Source organism: Oreochromis niloticus, linkage group LG7 (assembly GCF_001858045.2).
Source record: "Oreochromis niloticus isolate F11D_XX linkage group LG7, O_niloticus_UMD_NMBU, whole genome shotgun sequence".
NCBI classification, from domain to species: domain Eukaryota; kingdom Metazoa; phylum Chordata; class Actinopteri; order Cichliformes; family Cichlidae; genus Oreochromis; species Oreochromis niloticus.
The window spans coordinates 52,260,584-52,279,177 of record NC_031972.2 but is presented as its reverse complement, the minus strand read 5'-3'; positions in this window follow the sequence as shown (position 1 = coordinate 52,279,177).

The window sequence follows — 18,594 nt, the reverse complement described above, 5'->3', positions numbered from 1 at the left end:
TGCTGTAAACATGGACCTCAATGCTTAGTCACAGACCTTTGTGATGTAGCAATATAATATAGGCATCATCCGAGGCAGCTGGGTATATGTTTTGCAGCCTAGCCTTAAACATTTTTTAAACTAACATAAAATAAAATAATTATCCTATTAGGTTTATAGGCTGTGAAACCGTAAAGATTAGAATATGTATATTTTCTGAGTATTCCAGACATGGAATATTAATCATCCCAATGTTTTTTTTTTCTTTTTTCTTTTTGGAGGGCCAGGTGGCTTTACATGGAGATGGTGGTAAAATGCATAACGGCTGGTTGTTTTATATTAAATCACAGCAATTTCACTTTTAGCTGAATCCAAACAATAAGTGCAAACACTGCTGCCTGCTTTCATTCTGGTGCCTGTATGCTTCTCTTATTGTTGGCCTGGTTGACAAAACCTAGCAGCTCTGCCTGCCTGTAAAGATAGTGAGGGCACTGATTCATTGCTGTGGTATTTTTAAAACACATTCACGTCCTCTGACAAAGACCTACATAATAACACCTCTTCTATCACTAATTATATTTGAGCTAGTCGCAACACTGGTGTAATAAACGCCACCTAAATATGCACGATGAGATTTCTGATCAAGTCAACTTTGCCGTCTTAACTTTTGCCTCCTAGTCAGGTCTTTACTGCCGGGTTTTAAATTGTTTGCTTAGGTTTGTGAGTCGGACAGCTGACAGCAGGCGGGTGTGATTTGGAGATAGCTTGAATAGTCCAGGGTAGAGCTACAAAGCTTGGGCCCGTGGCTGCAAGACCAGGCCAGGCCAGGCCAATGCCAGCTCCGTGGAGGGCTTCGGTGCAGCAGGGCACTGGGGAGAGGGCACTTGGCACCTGATCAGTTACCACAGTGAATTCTGTTCCTGTCAGTGGCATTTATCTACAGAAAAGCAGAGCAGAGATGACGGCTGTTGTTGAACTCAGTTGGGCTTTCATGTCACCGAGGCAGTGCCGCTTTATCAAACTGCTCTTCGGTTGATACAGAATGACACCTCCTTGCAAACATCAGTTCCACTACCTACTCGAAAACCTCAGCAGAGAAATTACCTTCGCAACGCATCACTATGGAAAAAAAACAACAACATTAGATGCATAATAAATGCAACATTTCAGATATTCAGCATTTTGCATTCATGCATATTTTGCATCAGAAAAAAGTTGTAACTAAAGTGTTTCTACACTGGTATTAATCTACACAATCAGAAAATATAGATGGGAAGAAGAATCCATCTCTGTGCCTGATGCCCCAAAGTTTAGTGCTTTAGAGGAGATGAAATGAGTCAAGTGCCCATGGTAATCATGGCCCAATCACTGACTGCATGGTTCTGAAGTGCGGCCTGTTCTTCAGACGTCTCTACAGGTGGGGAGGCAGTGTTAAGTGGTCTGTCTGCAGGCAGAGGGAGGTCAGCTAGAGGCCAAAGACGCAGGCAGAGGGGCTTCTTTCACACATCAGCATAACAGGTAGTGGTTACCTTTCCAGCCACTGCGCTCTGGTCCAGTGTGAGGCCTTTCTTCTTGAGGCACTGTTGAATTTGCGTATGAATGAAAATATGACGTGTACCTCCTAATTACAGATCACCTGTCTCATAAAGCTCCAATAAATCCCTACACAAGTATTTCCTTTCATACTGCGGTAAAGGCTTCATTCACAAAAGTGTTGTAATAAGATTATTGTGGAAAGCCTTTATTGTACTTTCTATATTTGGCACGTTTACTAGAAAGGCAAGGGCTTGTGTTTTACAGTTTCCTGTTTTTGATGTCTGAATAACTTTAGAGCTACACATAAGCTTGCAACCAAAATCCAAAGGGGAGCCACGCAACCTTAAGGTTCCTTAAAAATTATGTCGTGACGAAGCGCTGACATTTTTGTGTCGTTTTTGTTTAAAGCGATAAGCTGAGACACATGCCAATCAAGCAAACACTCCCACAAAGATGGCCCTCTTTCACCTTTTATGTTGTCAAAATGAATCATTTGTCAGTTGATTAACAGGAACGGCATCCACAAGCCAAGTTTGAATGAAAAGCATTTAAATTCAGAGAATTTCAGAGCTTTCCTTTTAATGTTGAATAATGTTTAATAGTCAGCTTTCCGTGAGCGACTTAAGGTATTTTCCCCATTGTCTTCACTTTTTAATCTGATGTTTAATTTAGAAAATAACCTCTGAAACTCACTCTACTTCCTTTTATTAGCCACTTAAGAAACAACTTCTTGAATCTACCAGGTTTCAACAGATGGTTTGATATGATGTTTGTTCAAATGCAACCTATAAGAAAGAGGGCTCAGCTGAGACAGGGGGCAGCAGGAACTGGATTTTAGGCTGTAGCAAAGAGACGTATGCGTGTGAACACGTTTGTGTCTGCTCCCCCTGCACCTAATTGCATTTGTGTTGCTCTGCTTGTCTGGTGCGGAGTCTGGGAGTAGGGTGCTGCTGGAGACGTCTGCCATTGAAACATTCCCCCCTCAAGGCCTAGTGGGCACAGCCATCCCCTGTCCTGCCTCGAATCAGCAGGGGAGCAGTTTCTAAATCAAACAGAACACTGTTGCACAGGATACCCTTGGTGACTCAATTTAGATTCATGCAGGCCCACAGCGTAGGTCATTTCCATTCATTCAGAGAAATAGGTCAGGCTTCTTTTTCTCCTGCAAATTCCAGCTGTATTTGGTAGAAACTCTGTGTTTCTCCATTTTGTCACATATTAAAAGGCAAATGCACTCACGGGTACGGGTAGAGAGTAGCAGCCGTGCTGTATTTGACTGTAGTCTTCACGTCATTCATTTTCTTAAGTAGAGAAAGAAATCACTACGCTGTCTATCACTGTCACCGCCCTGTCTTTCCTCTTTGCTTGTTAAGCCAAAGTATATATCATTGAATTTTTAATGAAACCCAATCAGGAGCCAATTCAAAAAGATCTGAGAGAAATCGACTGTGTCAAGAATAACTTTAGCTTTTGTTTGCTTATGAACGTTTTCACTGAACTTGTTGATGTCTCCATATATTTTTAGTCACATAGCTGCAGATACTATACATTCATAATTTCACAAGAATCTGTGGTGGGAGGTGTGCTTTGATCATTTCCCTGCAGCTGGTTTCCTCCCACCAGCTTTTGGTGCATCTTTTTACATACTCTAGCTGCGTGGTCTGGACTCCATGTGAGGTCACAGTACGTGTAGGCTGGGGTCACGGAGCATTTTTTTAAAAGATGGTTTAATTGTTTCTCGTACAAAGAAGGAGTAGTGCTTCAATTTGTGCAGTTTATTTGAATTCAATGATGCTTTTGAAAATATTGCGCTCGCTTTAGTCAGTTTTATGGACCACAGCAGTTAGTGTTGTCAGATTTTAGTGTCTTGTGATTGTAATCCTCAAGGTTTCCTGGCAAATTGAACAGCTGGCTCTTGTAACCAGCCATTTGGATGTGGGGGAAGTGGCTAGCCTAGCTGTAGGGATTTGGTAAAAGGCCAAACAATCAAAATAGCAAGATTTAAGGTGAACTTATGATCTCCGCTGGTGATTCCCTAATAACTGTGTTCTGAGAAGAGACAAACTTTTAACTGGAAACAGAATTTAAAGGATCTTCTGCTTATGCCTTGGTGGCAGACACAACAGGGCATTCAGAGGGCCTGCTTGCTCTGTGATAACAGGTTGGTATGGGTTCGATAACATGCAAAGAGTTAGGAACACATTAGGAAAATGTGGTGTTGAAGTGAATAATGTACAGATTAATGAGAAATATAGGGAAAATCTGAGCCTTTGAACCCAAACAGTGAAGCAAGTAAAAGGATTTGGTAGCTCTCTTATGTTTGCCGGCATGATTTGGGTCCCCTTTTTCTTTAAAAGGAAGAGTCACTGCAGTTTTTCTGTTCGCTTTCATCCTGTGACAAAACATTTCTATCCTGATCATAATTCTGATGGTCACCAAATAATAAGCGAATCTTTAGAAGAACGGTAGATTCCACATATGTTATGAATCAGATCAAACAAGGGGTATTTTGAAATTGTTTCCTTGGGCATCCCTCTTCATCTCATTTGGCTAGTAAACCTAATTGTCTCTTAAACTGCACTCGAGTTTACTTGAGTGGTATATATTCATTTAATACCAAGATTATGTTCTGTTATGATTACTTATTTGAATACTTTTTCAGCATCTTTGCTTATTAAAACTTGACTGTCCTGTTAGGGTTCCTTATATTGGACAGAGGCTGTTTAGGAAGGGCTTAGCAAAGGAGAGTATAAAGGTACAAATGCTCCCTAGGGGTTTGTATACCTGACATTTTTTTATTTTGTATACTATATTAAGGATAAGGTTATGTGATACTGCCCTCTCCACCTACTTGAGTGTACATGCACAGCCATGCATGCACCCTCCCACACAATCAATCCAGAAGTGATGAAACTCTGGACAATGTTGGTATTGTGTGATGTAGAATTTGATATATAACAGGTGTCAGAATATCTTTTTATCTGTTTCCCTTCTTGTTCGAATGACCATGAAATTTCTTATTTGCCTGTGTCTTGTATTGTTTTAATAATAGATTATATTGTTACAAAGGCATCTGTCAAACAGGGATATTTGTAGGTGATTGGGTAGGAGCATCTTCAAAACAGCTCTCGCAGTGGTTTGATAGTAACTATCAAAACGTGCACAAAGAAGAAGAGCCAGTGGTGACAGTGTCAAGGGTGTAAAAGGCTGACTGATCCTTTTGGGGGAGAGAGGGCTGGGTTTGCGCTCCAGTTTCACAGAAGAGTTACTGTCTTGCAAATAGCTGAAGACTTAATACTAATGAAAGCTGTCAGAATATAGAGAACTTCATAAGGGGCTTTGTAAGTGCAGGCTGGTATATGTGCCCATCTTGACCTGTCTGTTGCCAAAATCATCTACAATGGGCCTGAATATCCAAACTAGGCCACAGAGCGATGGCAAACGGTGGCTCAGTCTGATGAGTTCTGTGTTGTTTTTTACAGTTACGTCCATAATTTGTCAGATGGGGACACAGTTTTTGCAGTTTTACCTCTGTACACCACCGCAGTGGATTTTAAATCAAGTAATCAAGTGGTTTCACAAAACGGGTTGCATTAACTGTTTAGGAATTAATTCAACATTAATTGTAAAACATACTTTAACGTAATTTTAATTATAAAGACTGCTTTTAATACTTGAAAGTATTTAGCAGTCAATGACTCCCTGAAGTCTAGAACCCATGAACAACAATTGCATTCCTCCCTTGATGAGCTCTGCCAGACCTTTCAATGCAGCCTTCAGTTGCTGCTTGTTTGTGGGTATCTCTGCCTTCAGCTTTGTATATAATAGCGTGCTCTATTGGGCTGAGATCAGGTGACTGACTTGTTCATTAAAAAATCTAATGTTTTAGGCTTGAGGAATTCTAGAGTTGCTTTTGCAGTATGCTTCAGGTCATGATCTGTTTGCACTGTGAAGCGCTGTCTTATCACTTTTGCAGTATTTGGATGAATGTGATGAAAGAGTACAGCCACCGATTCATCCTGCTACTTCCGTCAGCAGTCACATCATTAATAAACACTAGTGGCTTGGTTCCACTGGCGCCCATGTCCATGCCATAACACTACCTTCATCGTGTTTGACAGATGATGTGGTGCGTTTCAGATCGTGAGCTGTTTCTCTTCTGCGCCATACTTTTCTCTTCACATCATTCTGGTACAAGTTCATCTTGGGTTTATCTGTCCACAGACTTGTCCTTTCAGAACTGTGAAGTTTCTTTTAGATGGTTTCTGTTTAATTTAATTTAGTCTTCCTGTTCCAGTGGTTTGCACCTCTTTCTAAACCCTGTGTATTTCCATTCATGAAGGCGTTTCTTGATTGTAGACCTTGATAATGATACACCTACTTCCTTGAGAGTGTTCTTGACTTGGTTGAATCTCTTGAAGTTTATCTCCTTAAGCATGCAAATAATTCCGTCATCGTGCACTTTACTTGTTTTCTGTAGTATTTCAGGCCTTTTAGTGGCGTTGACCTGGTCAGTGCATTGATTCTTTTCAAGAATCTACCAGATTCCTGAATTGGCCATTCCTAAACTTTTGGTATCTCTCTCGTAGGTTTGTTTTATTGTTTCAGATTTTTATTAGTCAGTGATTGGCTTCCTGATTTGCACTGTCTAGTGCAAATGACGGCCTCACCCTGGACAGGTCGCAGTTAGCCTGATTCAAGCTCACTTTGAATCAATTTCAGATATTAAATCTCCTTTATTTATCATGCAACAATGAACCTTGTAGCCATGATGCTGCAGACTGTGTATAAAAATCACTCTAATTCCTAAACATTTAACAAAATCCTCGTAAAACCTCTTAAATTGAAGCTGAAAGTCAGCACTTCAATCATATATTGGCTTTGCTCCTGTGGTGATGTACAGAGGAAAAACTGCGAAAAACCATCTTTGTCCAAGGAATTATGGACCTAACTGTATCACGTGGATATCTGGGTGCAGTGCTGCTGTTTACTCTGGGAGTAAATGGCAGAAGGATGCACATTAGGGGAGAAAAGCAAACTGGGAGAAGCAGTATGAAGCTTTAGGTAATGTTCTCCTGGGAAATCTTTCATCCTTGCATTCGTCACATATAGCCGCTCATGGCAACAGTATTCCCTGTTAGCAGTGGCCCTAAATAGTTTATGTTGTGGGCTTGGTTTCCAGACTCCGCGGGTTTCAGTGTAATCATCTGTGAGACGTGTTGGATCCGGTCTGTGAATTCAACATAGACTGCAACATGGATTTGCCTCTAACGTCTCAGTGCCCAGTACAACAGGACATCTTCAGAGGGCATGTTCAGTCCATTCATCAAAGGGTAAAAGCAGCACAAGGGCGCCCTACACTGTATTGTTCTCCCGATTTCTCATGGTACCAAGATGAAATCATGGAAATAATCAGGCTAGCAAGATATTTTGAAGTACGGTATATCCTCTTTCCTTAACCATATGTAGTCGTTCTGAAATACAAAGGGTGAATTGAAGAGACGTCATTCGAACCTACTTTATACATTTTCTGGTCATAGACAAGTGAAGTAACAGTGCAGTTGGATAATCTGCAGGAGATGAAAAGCTTATAAACCCATCGTAAAAGAGATTCTCAAGAACTGAGACTACTCAAAGACTTGCAGGTCTTTGAGCTTGTGAGAATAGTGAAAGCAAGCACTAACAGAGGACACTCTCCCTCAGCAGAAACTCAAATAGGAAACACCAGCTGGCTTCACTTATCTCACGTGGCATCATATTCAGACAACATGCATTTCTATATATCTGATCTGTGCGTATCTTACCCTACGTGCTTGAAACACTCTCTGCAAGACTTTAGTATACCTGACGTAGGTTGCTAAGTACTATTTATATCCACAATATGCAAGTTTTTTGTTTGCCTTTGTTTGGCCTTTTTCTTCAAATCAACAAAAGTCAAGTTCCTGCTATGGAAGTGCTTCAGTCTGTAGTCCCAGCTGTCTGCTTGTGGCATTCTTTCTAAAAGGAACCAGTCGGGAAAAGAGGTATTGGCCGCTGCAGCAGGAAGGCTGAAGAGACTGACATTTTAAGGGGTTATGATCTTGTTCTGTGCCCCTCAGCAACCAGCTCTTTGTTTGGGTGCACGCTGTACACACAGCTGAGCTGTGTTCAGCTCTGTCAGAACCAGAAATTTAATTTCACTCCACAGTCATGTGAAAAGGAAAGTTTTTATAAGACTCTGTATGACTTTATCAGTCTCTTAATTCTTGTGAAGGAATTTTGGTTCACTTCTCTTTACAACATGCTTCAGTTCATTGAGGTTTGTGGATGTTCATTTATGCAGAGCTTTGTTAAGGTCCTGCCACAGCCTTTCTGTCAGGTTGAGGTTTGGACTAGGTTGCGCATTGCAACACCTTTATTTTTTTCTTTTTCAGCCATTGTGTTATAGATTTTCTGCTGCAATTGTGATCATTGTCCTGTTGCACGAACTAGTTTTTGGCCAATTTTTAGTTTTAGCAATAAGACGACCTCATATTTGACTCTAGAATACTTATCGTAGTCAAATCAATGACTGCTAGGTTCTCAGGTCATATAGCAGCAAAATAAACCCATATCATCACCTCTTGACCACTGTGGTTGACAGTTTATATGAGGTGTTAGCTCTGATGTGCTGATTTTCTGTTTCATTTGGTCTCTTCTGTCAAGCGGATGCTGCTCTTTCTTGTCTAATCTAAGCTGTGCTGGCATGTTCCTTTTCTTTCTTTTTTTCTAATTGTACTGCCTTGAACTTTAACATTTAAGATGCCAACTGAGGCCTGTAGAGTCTTAAGATCTACCTCTCGGGGTTTGTTTGCAGTTTCTCTGAGCACTACACAGTCTGACCTTGGGGTGTATTTGCTAGGAACATTGTTGCATTGTGTCAGCGCACATCTGAATGCTCCACACTAATAAACTGCCAAAACTTATGCTTTTATAGAGGTGCTCACACTTGATGATCATTTAATCAAGTGCATTTGATTAACAGCACCGGGCTGCTGCTTACCCTAGGGGTGTACTTAAATTTTTAACAGGACTCCAAAATGATGTATGAGGTGCAAACTCTTGTTTTTGTCGCTGTAAATAATCTAAAACAAGCATAAAGCAGAAAAGTTGTTTGTAAACTTTAATAAAACCTGATTGTAGTTTTTTTTTTTTTTTTTTAACGTTTTAGCTGGTGTTATACGATCAAGTCCCTCAGGTACTGTAAACAGCACATTATCCATGTTGTGGAATGCATCATTAATCACAATTTACCTCAAATAATAATGTGATAATACATTTTAGCGCTAATTGACAAAATCTCTTCACTACATAAATTTGCTGTGGTGGCGGTATGCAGCGCAGTAATGAAATGCAAAGTGACATTATTGCTTCTGGCAGCATCTTTCTCACAGCATCTAACAGTAATCTGCGCAGAGGTGTGCTTTTCTGAAGTTTAAAGTATGAGAGAAGAACAAAAGGTAACGGTATGAGTGTACACTGTACGCCACTTCATTAGAGACACTGTCAAGAGGTCAAGAAATTTCGCCTTGCATTAAACAAAAGTAATTAGGGTTTGACGTAAAACAGAGCGCATCGTTCCACATTGTCAGCTTATCCTCTTCCTCCATATTCTTGTCCATGGAAGTGCTTCTCGGCAGTTGATTTCTCTGAGTGTGGGGATGCTCTCAAATCCCTGCAAAGACGTGTCATCTGTTGGTTTTTCTGATGGCAGGGTAAGTCCCGCTACTGAATAAAGTATTATGGAGGGGCAAGCAGGGACACAGCACACTCCCAGATGCTGATTGGAGAGGGAGGGACAGACGTGGCGGGTGCTCTCAAAAATCAAAATGATTTACCTTGATGAGCTGACACCTGGTCAAGACTTCTGCTGTCCAGTGCACTGATTGAAACACAGCATGCATTCCACAGTCCACCTATTATACTGTCTAGATGATGGGATGTATGCATTTAAACCAAGCAGGGACCTTCAGGGGTGAAAAATGAAGCCAATGTAGAAGTGAGAAAAAACTGCAGTTCTTTAAATAGCCACTTGAGGCAGTCTCCATGTTCAAAAATTCAAATGGTTTTGGTCTCTATTGCTAATTTCTCCCTTCATATCATCTGCATCAAATATTAGTATTATTCTTTTTTTAACTCACATGTTTGGATTTTGTTAAGGTTTTAAGTTAGAGATGTGGCCACTTGAATTGACATGCTTTGACATTTGCTTTGACACGGGCCTGATGGTTTTTCAGGCATTGTTGGTTTTTCAGTGTTTTCTTCTTCTTTTTTTAAAAATCGCATTAACTGTCTAAATAATATGGCCTGCTGCATGGAACAGCACATCGAAGAAGTCATCGGTCCATTTTTGGCGAGTGGCTACTTTAGCACGGATTAGCAGGCATCTGTGTTCGCGCATTGGAGTCATACAGTTTACTTATGCAGTTTTCTAACAAATTTGTCCTCATTCGTTGATAGATCTCATCAAAAATATGGTAACTTCTAGCTCCAGGAAATTACGATGACGATGGCCATAAAGCTAACCTGATGCCCGTCTTTTATCTACAGTCTGTGATGTGAAGGCGCACGCACACACTCCTGAGGCACGTATGCAGTCACCACAATTGCAAGCTTGTTATTATAGCTGCAATTAAGGAGGGACAGAGATTGAGTCTGGCTAACTGATATGAAGTCTGAATAGCAAGTGGCGCTTCCACCACTCTGCAATGAAATTCGCTAATTGAATTTTGTGCTCTCAAGCAAGGACAGTGAAAGTGCTTAGTGTTTAGTTTGGCGAGACGTTATAATATCCCATTACATGCATTTCCCATGCTAGGTATGTGTGCATTGTAATTTTGAAGCATGCTAATGGACCACGTTGATTATTCGGTACCGATGCAAGGTGGAAATGAACTGTTTTCCTGGAACTGTGCTCATTTGTTTCTCCGGCATATAATTACCCCGAGTTAAATGTTTTTCCATTACTGTATTTTGCCAGTCTGTGCATTTATGTATTGGCTTCATCAATAATAGCTGTTGCCGTTGTTGTTTGCTTTTGCTGTTTTCATCTTGTAGTATATTAAAATGTCTGAGCTGTGTCCATTGTTGCAAAAATAACGGGCTTGTTTTTGTGTTTCTCTCGGACCATAACTGAGAGGGTGGCTTGACATTTTGCTGTGCACAGGCATGTGAATAAGTACTGGGTTAGAATGAATGCCATCCTTTATTAGCTGTCTTCTGTGTTTTGGCAGCCCTTTGTGGAAGCACTTGCTCCGTTAGCTTTGAGATTGGTAAACACGCTGAGGGAACACTGAGTGAACATGCCACAGTGTTCCACACAAACAGGAAAACGTGTGCATATTTTGCATTCACACACACTCATGAACTCCATAGAGGGGGATCATAGGGTGTTTATCTACCAGTGTTGAGCGCAGCAGTTTCGGCCTGTTGGTTCCTGAAACTGCTAACTGCAGCTCAGTTCACACGCTGGTGATGAAGCCACAGTTGGCTTGAGGAAGCTGCTTGTGCGAGCCAGAATATAAGATTTTATTCCCTGCTTGTCTTGAAGAATCCAAAATATTCCATCCACTAGTGGAGGGATCGTACACTTCGAAGGCTGATTTGATTCAATTTGTGTTTAACCAACGAGCCCACATCTTCCATCCAACCGTGATGCATGGGTCTCATGCCACTGTTTTATAAACCAGGCTCAGGTTTTAGGTTTCAGATGTTCTGCTGACACTGAACTAGTATTCTGATGGGAAACTATATAGTGAACAGGTTGTTTATGAGCAGAATGCGCTGAGTCAGCCTCTGTGATTGCATCGTTATTTATTTATGAATGTCATTTTCTTTGCAACAGTAACAAATGTTTATCAACCAAAAATATTTGTTTGAGCCAATCAGTCAGTTTTCTTTAACAAGAAGACACATCGCACATTGAGCAATCAGCAGAAAAACAATACACTGGTTGCTCAAAGATCAGATCAGAAGAAATTGTAAATCAAAGTTGATCATTTATATGTACATTTATAAAAAGAAAAGAAAAGGAAAAACGGTCTCCTCTCACACTGGCGTTGGGTTGAAGACTGACACCAGATGTTCTGCCATTGGCAAGTTTAGCAGTAGATTGTCGCCATGTCACACCAAATCTTTATAAAAAGGTTTCATCCACCATTGTCAGACTAAAAATGTTGAATTCTTTTCTTATTAGGTGGAAACCAATGTTAAGGCGATGAACTTTGTCATAGTTAGCTGAAGGCTGGTGATGTGTGACCTGGTGCCAGAAATCAACTTCTTAGAGGAGAATGTATCGCATGTACTGCTACTGCCTTGTCAGTACTGGCCAACAGGGCTGACTACAGTGACCCTGAAACTGGTAGCTGATGGATCGGTGATAGGCCCCTGTCACAAAGGGCTAAAGGAAGTGAGTATTCCCCAGCTGATTCTGGAGTGGTTGCTGGGAATTGCTATGAAACTGATTGCTAAAGCACCAGTCACGCAAGCTCAGAGAACAGTCAGGGGAAAGCATGGATTCCCATTACTAAGTGATTGCTAGAGGTTGCTTGGTTGTCCCAGTGACAGCCAGCAACCCATGGCCAACTGGATGGAGTTGGCCATTTTTCCTACCAACCAGAGCTTGTCAGTAGGTTACTGATTGTTCTTTCGGCCTGTGGGACTGAGGCCTTAGATAGCTAGCTAATGATAACTTAGTTGCAAACACCATTGCTTTGACAGTGAAGAATTACTTGTCTTTACATCAATATTGACACATCCACATGAAAACCACATGTAAATGTGCTTTTGTAGTTGATGCATGAATATAAGTACAGGAATGTAGGTATCCCTATAGCAAAGCCGAGCCCCTCCTGCAGCCTCCTTTGATTGCACTCTGGGTTGTTTTCTATGTGTCTTTGCTCCCTCACTCTCTCCCTCACTTTCCTTTACGTGCTAGATTATTTTTTGGTCCTTTTGTCTTTTTTTTGGTAAAACATTCTAGCACTTTTGTTTTGGGAAGTTACCACATCAATATTATAATGTTTAGCCCAAATTTTGCACTAGTGAGGAGCAACTATGCAGAAGCGCTGCAGAGGTGAACCGATGGTCGACCAGGACAACACCTGCCGTGTTCTCGCTTCCTCTCTCTGTGAGGTTACAAACTCTTTTGTTTGCACTTTCGGCATCTGCTGTTTCAGGAAAGTTAGCAGATGCCAAATGTGCAAACAAAAGTAGCAGTGACGTTAACTCTAATGACTTTAAACCTCAGGATCCTAAGATGGATAACGTTATCAGGGTAAAGCAACAGTGCACAGATAGTAGCTCAGTCGGTAAAATAGACAGAGTTAGGTGCTGACACAAACGTGACAGAGAAGAGGGAAACAGCAGAGCTGGTGAGAAAGTAGGTGAAAAACATTGCTCAGAAACTTTGCTGTCTTAAGTTTGGCTGTTTATGCAAAACATGCCTTAATCCTACATTCTTTCTAATGGTTTGGCCTTTAGGAAAATTAAAAAAATTATGCCTTAACTCCCTTGATCCGTGTCTTCAGTAAATATTTTCCGGATGAGTTTAATGTCTAGTTTTAAGCTCTATCAACGTGATGGTCATTTTATTAATTAAAATCCCAAGAGTGATAAGTGGATAAGGTGCGGTGTGCTTCAGGACAGGTCTACGTTGTGACTGATAAGTTTCTACTCTGAGAAACTCTGCACTCTTACAGTGAGATCTACCTCTCATTCATCATCTCAAGCTTAAAAACAACACATACGCACACACGAATATTTACATGGACACACACATGAAGTCCAAATCATACAGAAGACAAGGGATTAGCTTATGTGGCGCAGGCTAGGGCTGCCACGATTAGTCGACTAGTCACAATTACGTCGACTATTCGTGGCTAGGGCTGCCACGATTAGTCGACTAGTCACAATTACGTCGACTATCAAAATCGTCGATGGCTAATTTAATAGTTGACGCGTCGTTTGAAGCTTTGTAAGATCCTGAAAGATGCAGGAAGAAGTAGTAGGATTTAAGAGTGTAACAACGGACTGAAAAAGAAGATGGCAGAAATGCATCTACAAGGATGCCAGCTGCCGTTAAACACCGAAGAAGAAGAAGCAGTCAGAAGAAGTAGTTGTGTCCAAATTCAGGGGCCGCATCCTTCAGAGGCCACATTCGCTGCGTCACAGTGACGCAACGAAGGCTGTCCGAATTCGGAGACTCTGACAAATGTGGACGATAAATGCGTCCTCCTTTTCCCAGATTTGAAGGATGGGTCGGGTGTATCCTTCGTGGCCGAACCTATCCCAGAATTCATAGCGTGGCTCAGCCAATTCCAGTTTCCAATAATGGCGGCAGCTACTTAGTTTTAATATGACTCTTTCTGGGTCACAAAATAAACTTTTAAGATATTTTAAGGTGAGAATGTAGGTGTGTAAACCTCAAATGTTGGCTCGATTTATCAAGACATCACATATTTGCAAAAGTGCTCCGACGTTTTCGGAGACCCACCAGCTCGATAGCTACAGGGTTTAAGGTTCACTGGAGCCGGCGAGGACACCGAACTCCCGGCACATCATTTTCAGACCCCCCGTGGTCTTTCGCTGCTCAGGTTAAACATGATATATGAGTCACTTAGATAACTTAAAAATGTTATTGTTTGGCTTTTTTCAGTGTTTTATTTGCTCCTGAGTAAATCGGTTGGGCTGAGATTAAAGTTATAGTTTTCACACAGCTAAATAAACGTCAAACAGAAAACTGATTAAACAGAAATGTGAGATGATCGAGAATTTACTCCAATGTCCTGTTATAAATTAGGGAGCAAGGAGCAGATGGCTGAGGTTATTAAACTCCACCGAGACAATCTGCAAATTTAATTACAAGTCTAATAAACTATCATCTTGTCTTTATTTTCAGTTAGCACATGCCTTAAATACTTCAAGCTGTAAGCTAATGATAGTTATATAAGAGCAGATGCATGCTGGTGAAATAAGCTGTACGTTTTACATCCAATGGATGCGTGATTTGATTAGTCGACTAATTGCAAAAATAATCGGTGACTAGTCGACTATCAAAATAATCGTTTGTGGCAGCCCTACCGCAGACCCGTGCACACTCAGACACAGCTATGTGACAAGTGTTGATCTGTGTGGAGGTGTGACGTGAAATTCTGGCTTTGCAGTTTTAACTAACTTATGAATCTCAAAAGGATGATATTGATATAATGCATCAATGGAAATTTGATCATTTTAATTAAAAAGATTGGAATCTTTTCCCCCTTTTTTGGTGTTCTAGTAGGTGGCGATGAACCGAGAAGGCAAAACTGGTTGTTTCTCATAGCTAGCTGAAGGCTGGTGATATGTGACATGCCGCCGTGAATCAACTTCTCAGAGGAGAATGTTTCAGATCAGCCCAATCAGATCAAACCAAGCTAGATTTAGCATATGGAGAGGTAACGAAAGACATGCCAGTCTTCCTGCTGAGCCAGAGTCCCATCAGATAATTTGGATACTGATGTTTATATGTTGTTTTAAAGAGCAAAATCTGTTAAAACATGCACCAAACCTGGACTTTGTGTGCCTGTGTGTGTTTTCTCTCTTATTCTGAGAGATAAACATAAAATCTTAATATTTGAAATTAATGGGAAATTGACAGCTTTATGCTGCAGGTCTGCCGAATGCACAGTATTTCCTGTTGTAATACAAAACTGTGTAGTTCTCTTCAATGTAGTTTTACCTGATGCTAAATTATTTCTTTCGATGTAAAAATAAGCAACTTATAAAAATTACTGACATTCATCTAGTGTCACTGGTAGGTACTGGATTGTGAAATCAGGGATTTATAAAGGCTTCTTTCTTTTTACCACTTATATATACAATTTTTCCAGTGACAATGCCATCAATGGACCAAAATAGAGTATTTCTTGCATAATGTGTATTTTTTTGTTCCCTCCTCTGAATAGTATACCGTACGTGTGTTTGCTCTCCTCTGATTAGAAGCGGTGCTTGGTGGTTGTGGAAAGCATGCTGTAAGGAGGAGGCAATCAAAATCCAAAGTGGAAGCAGACAGGGCATTTTTATGGCCATATAACCCATGAACATACTGAAAATTAATTAAATCTAACAGTCTGCAAAGCGTGTAACCAATTGGTCGTGTAATCTGACAGCTACATTAAATCACATTTGCAAAACCTGGAAATCTAAATCAAAACAGGGGCAGGCTTTTGAAAATCCTGTTTGAGAGCATAACTGCACATGCATGCACTGCTGCTGACCTCGTATAGGGTTTGCTGCCTGGCTATTTTCCAGTTATGGAGCAGATGCAGTGCAAAGAGTAGAGTGTAAGTGTTTGTACAGTATGTTCACCTCCCACCTGCTGTGTATCAGCCTTGCACGTGGGCGATCACCGCTCACTATGGAGACAATTATCTCAGCTATAACTCATCCTCTCGCTGTAAAATGGCTACATACACATGCACATCATGGAAAAAAAAGAGGCTGGTGGCACATTTTGACGTAATGGCGTAATTTATGGAAAATGACATCTTTAATAGATGACAAATAATCTGTGTGGAACAAATCGCGTTGAATTGATTTTTCCTGTCCATTTAACTATTCGCAAAGAGAGAACTGCACTTTTTCCTTAGGTGTTTTTTTTTTTTTAGATTCACTCACAGTTACCTAATTTCACACATTTTAATCGTCCAATACGCAGTGTTGAACATATCAACGGAAGTAGTGGGTGGGACCCTGTGTGTGAGTATTAGCTTAGTGTTGAGGCAAAAAAATAAGTTTAAAAATAATGCCGCATTTCTTAGAAGGTTCATTAAAATTCAGTGGCTATGAGGGCCATTAACTAAAGGATTCACGCAGGTAGCTTTATTTACTGGTGGTGCATAGTTCGATAAATCATCTTAAATGCCACCAAATAAAAAGCATCTTTGGTATTTCAGTTATAAACATTAGGAACGAATTACTCTCTGTAGGGTGGATCCGTCAACTCCATGGGTTGGTCTGTTGATAATAGTGTTTTTTTTTTGCAATGTTTGCCTTTTATTTAAATTTAAGTTGTTGTCTATCAAAAACTGTAACTGAGCTAAACTCTATATCTAATTAATTTTGTTTTGTGAATGCAAATATTGCAGTTAAATGCAGTTATTTGTGTATCTGTCTGCTACTCGGCAGTATAATTGGAAAGCTGAGGGTGAGTGAACACAAACACTTAAGTAAAAATGAGATAGTGGCTGTTGCAAGACCACACGTTTTGTTTTTTTTTTCACTTCTAGTCTGCAAGTAGAAGTGTTCAGACCACAAGATCAAAGTCACAGAACGTACAGCTTGCAGCAAACGAGTTTCTCTCTGAGACAGGTATTTAGTACTGTCATAAAAGCTTACTTATTAGCAGGCGTTGAAAGTTCAGCATGTACTCACCATATATTGGGACTGATGAGCTGTTTTTGGAAACTATAAAAATCTTTTTTTTCTCTCTCAGTAGTTTTATTAATGAAAGAAGTATTCTGGACATGAATTAACAGCTATAATAATACTGTAAAATATTATTGCATATTATTAAAATAAAGCTTTCTAATGTAGTAACATTTGGTTACCAGGGTAACCCTAGTTCTCTGAAAATCAAGTGAGGTTTTTATCTATTCCAAGCACCTTCTGTGATTGATCATGCCATACGACGCTTCCCATAGTCAGATACCGAGTGAGGTTTGAAAGAGAAGAACATTTACTTAGACAAAGGTGATTTTTTTTTCTGTCAGTGTCACCAATCCACCACTCAAAGAATTATAAACAAAGGAAAGCTGGAGCTGAGGCGGCAAAGCATTTCACCATTCATTCATTGTAAGACTGTTGGTCTGTTTGTGGGCTCCTAATACCTGAGTGTTTTTTAGCAACTCGATATTTTAACACTTACATTTTGAACTATTAATCATAAATGACAGATGAACCCCTCTGGAATGCACTAGATTGGAGAGGTGGTAATTCATTTGGTCAGAAGTGTGCACTTTTACTGAAAGTTAGTCAGGATCCAGCATGAACCTTTTAGAGTGACTGTTAACAAGACAAGTCTAATGTAAACTGTCTGTGAAGGTTCTCAGTCATTCAGGTTATTGTAGTTTAAGGAGCTTGGAAAGAAAAGCATCTGGACTTCTTTAAGTTGCTTGACGATGCTTCACCTCTTATCCGAGAAGCTTCTTCAGTTCTAAGGTCAAATGGTAGAGAGTCCCAGATTTAAGCCCTATGAGAGTGTCCCCCCCAAGAGGGAAATAGACCCCTAACAATCCTCTAACTAATCACACGAGCCAAGGTGTGAAAACGGGTGTAACTCACAATCACCCAAGGTTTCAGGTGAACTCATTGTGAAACCTAGCCCCACCCTATCATGCGATTTCCTGAGGTCAAAAGGCCCAGGATGTGAGTGGGCGTTAAGGCGTCTGGGGAGGGATCTCAAAACTGGATTATAGATGGCAGACAGTTGGTGTCATAAGCCACCGCCTCTGTTCAAAGAGGGTCATTCACAGTGGACATAGATGGCTTTTTTGACTCCTCTTTTCAAACCATATACACTGAGTAAAAGAAGTATTGAACACGCCACCAATTTTCTAAGCAAATGTATTTCTAAAGGTGCTACTGGCATGCAATTCTCAACAGATGTTGGTAACAACCCATCAAATTCACACATGCAAAGAAATCAAACCTGGAGGGCAGACATAGATGGCCAGTTAAGTTATGTTTAACAATGAGAAATGACAAAGGGAAAATGTATTTAACACGTGAATAAAGGGTGATGCAAAGAAGCACAGAAAGTCATGATACCAGCTCAGATCTGTGGTTTGATGGTCTGATTTCTATGCTTGAGTGGAGTAGATGGGTTGTTATCAACATCTGGTGAGAATTTCATGTCAATAGAACCTTTAGAAATATATTTAGGTAGAAAATTGGTGGCACATTCAATACCTGTCTTAAATGTTGTAATTCCATTTAACCTGGGGTCAAGGTGCCTTTTATTGAAAATTCAAGTTCAAACTAAAAGTGAGGATTGTGTCAGATTTCAAGGTAACACAGAGTGCT